The sequence below is a fragment of the Schistocerca gregaria genome, unplaced genomic scaffold (assembly GCF_023897955.1).
Source record: "Schistocerca gregaria isolate iqSchGreg1 unplaced genomic scaffold, iqSchGreg1.2 ptg000841l, whole genome shotgun sequence".
Classification (NCBI taxonomy): Eukaryota; Metazoa; Arthropoda; class Insecta; order Orthoptera; family Acrididae; genus Schistocerca; species Schistocerca gregaria.
Genome location: NW_026062206.1, coordinates 132,501 through 135,000, shown reverse-complemented (window position 1 = coordinate 135,000; position 2,500 = coordinate 132,501).

The following is a 2,500-nucleotide window of genomic DNA, read 5'->3' as shown; positions in this document are numbered from 1 at the left end:
CCTTAACCTAAGTTACGCTGCACCTTAACCTAAGTTACGCTGCACCTTAACCTAAGTTACGCTGCACCTTAACCTAAGTTACGCTGCACCTTAACCTAAGTTACGCTGCACCTTAACCTAAGTTACGCTGCACCTTAACCTAACTTACGCTGCACCTTAACCTAACTTACACTGCACCTTAACCTAACTTACACTGCACCTTAACCTAACTTACACTGCACCTTAACCTAACTTACACTGCACCTTAACCTAACTTACACTGCACCTTAACCTAACTTACACTGCACCTTAACCTAACTTACACTGCACCTTAACCTAAGTTACACTGCACCTTAACCTAAGTTACACTGCACCTTAACCTAAGTTACACTGCACCTTAACCTAAGTTACACTGCACCTTAACCTAAGTTACACTGCACCTTAACCTAAGTTACACTGCACCTTAACCTAAGTTACACTGCACCTTAACCTAAGTTACACTGCACCTTAACCTAAGTTACACTGCACCTTAACCTAAGTTACACTGCACCTTAACCTAAGTTACACTGCACCTTAACCTAAGTTACACTGCACCTTAACCTAAGTTACACTGCACCTTAACCTAAGTTACACTGCACCTTAACCTAAGTTACACTGCACCTTAACCTAAGTTACACTGCACCTTAACCTAACTTACACTGCACCTTAACCTAACTTACACTGCACCTTAACCTAACTTACACTGCACCTTAACCTAACTTACACTGCACCTTAACCTAACTTACACTGCACCTTAACCTAACTTACACTGCACCTTAACCTAACTTACACTGCACCTTAACCTAACTTACACTGCACCTTAACCTAACTTACACTGCACCTTAACCTAACTTACACTGCACCTTAACTGTCACATGTAACGTCACAGGAATGTAGCTTTGCCTAACAGCAACCCTCTGAACATAGTTCACTGCTTGGATCCTCTGGTGTCATGTGTATTTCTTGATGCCATGGTGCGTACCCTCACATAAAGGTCTTTCGAGTGTTGCGTACTTTCTACACAGTCCCGCTAACCACTGGAAGGGTGTACCGCTACAGAACGAATATCGCCCTCCCCTCCTGCCCTTCCAAGCTGGTCGGTCAGGCGTTTGTTTGTGAAATGAGCCTTGCAGCTGTTCAGTTGCATTCGGTTGTCGATGCAGTCAGTGTACGTTGTGGTACGGCCTGTGTGGACTGTCCGCTGATGTACGCGTAACCCACACTGATCATCCGTCGTTACGTACTGAGTGACATAATGTGGCACATGCTTGACCGTACACCGGCTGCGCCCTACAATGGCGAATCATAAGGGCCATATGTTGTGCACGATGCTACTTGTCTCGTCTCCCCATTACAGCGAGATTGCACTGTTGTACGCCGTACAGACATGTGGTAAGTAGGTACGGACGAAAGTATTGCATGTTGGCCCCCCCCCCCCTCCTCCCTCTGCCGGGAATCAGCGTGAGCCGTCTGTTGATGTAGCGACGAGGGTTTTCCTATTTAATCGTATTGCCCCACACAACATGATAGCACGGTGGACCGCGTTCCACATCTGCGACATGCTACAGAGGCCGGTTGACAGTCGACCGCGCAAGGGACATTGCACACGTGCGCGGACCATCTTCCACGTGTTCTCTCGTGTACATGCCGCAGTGTGTATGTGGGCTGATGTAGCGTGTCGTGACACATAACATGCAGGCATGCCAGAATCGTAGATTTCGCAAATGTAGATTGACGTATACGTTTGCTGCCAAAGATCCGCAAATGAACTGGAAATCAGTTGTTGAGCGGTTGTTCGCGCTGCAGGTGCATCGGTGATAGCGACGATCGGTACATCTGTGAACCGGTTGTTTCGGCGGTACCCGCCATGCCCCCGAACCTGAGTTGGCCATGTGGGTATGAAGCGATACGAGGCTGTGGCTTGGCGGGACAGTCCCCGGCCGGTGAGGGGGGGCCGCCCGGCGTGCTGGCCGCGCGCTGCGTGAGCGCACGCACTACAGCCGGCTGGTGGGGGGCGCCCAGTGGCAGGAGCGCCGGCCGACGGGCCCGGCTGGCGTCCCAGCTATGCGCCGGCGCACCCTGCGCGCGGCGCCAGGCGGCCAAAGTGGGTTCTGTCGAGCCCGGTGCGAAGCGCGGTGGACATCTGCAGTGTGCTGGTCCGATTGCGGACTGTGTGCGTTGAGGATGCGCCGCCGCCCGGCACTCGGCGTCGCGACGCCGTCTGCTGCTCGGTCGCCCCCAGCGGTTCTCGCAGGTGGTTTGTATCGCAGCTCTGCGGACGTGTTGGCGCGTGCGCTGTGCTGGGAGAGTTCGCTTCTGCACCCAAGTGGGGCTTTGCCCTTCTGTGGCGCTGGCGTTGGAGCTGCCGGTCACCGTAGGTGGCGCGTGTTGTTTCCCGCCGGCAATGCCACGACAGCACGCTCCCGGGCCTCTGTCGGCAGCGGCAAGCTCAGTTGGGAGCACGGGTGTTCGCACTGAAAGC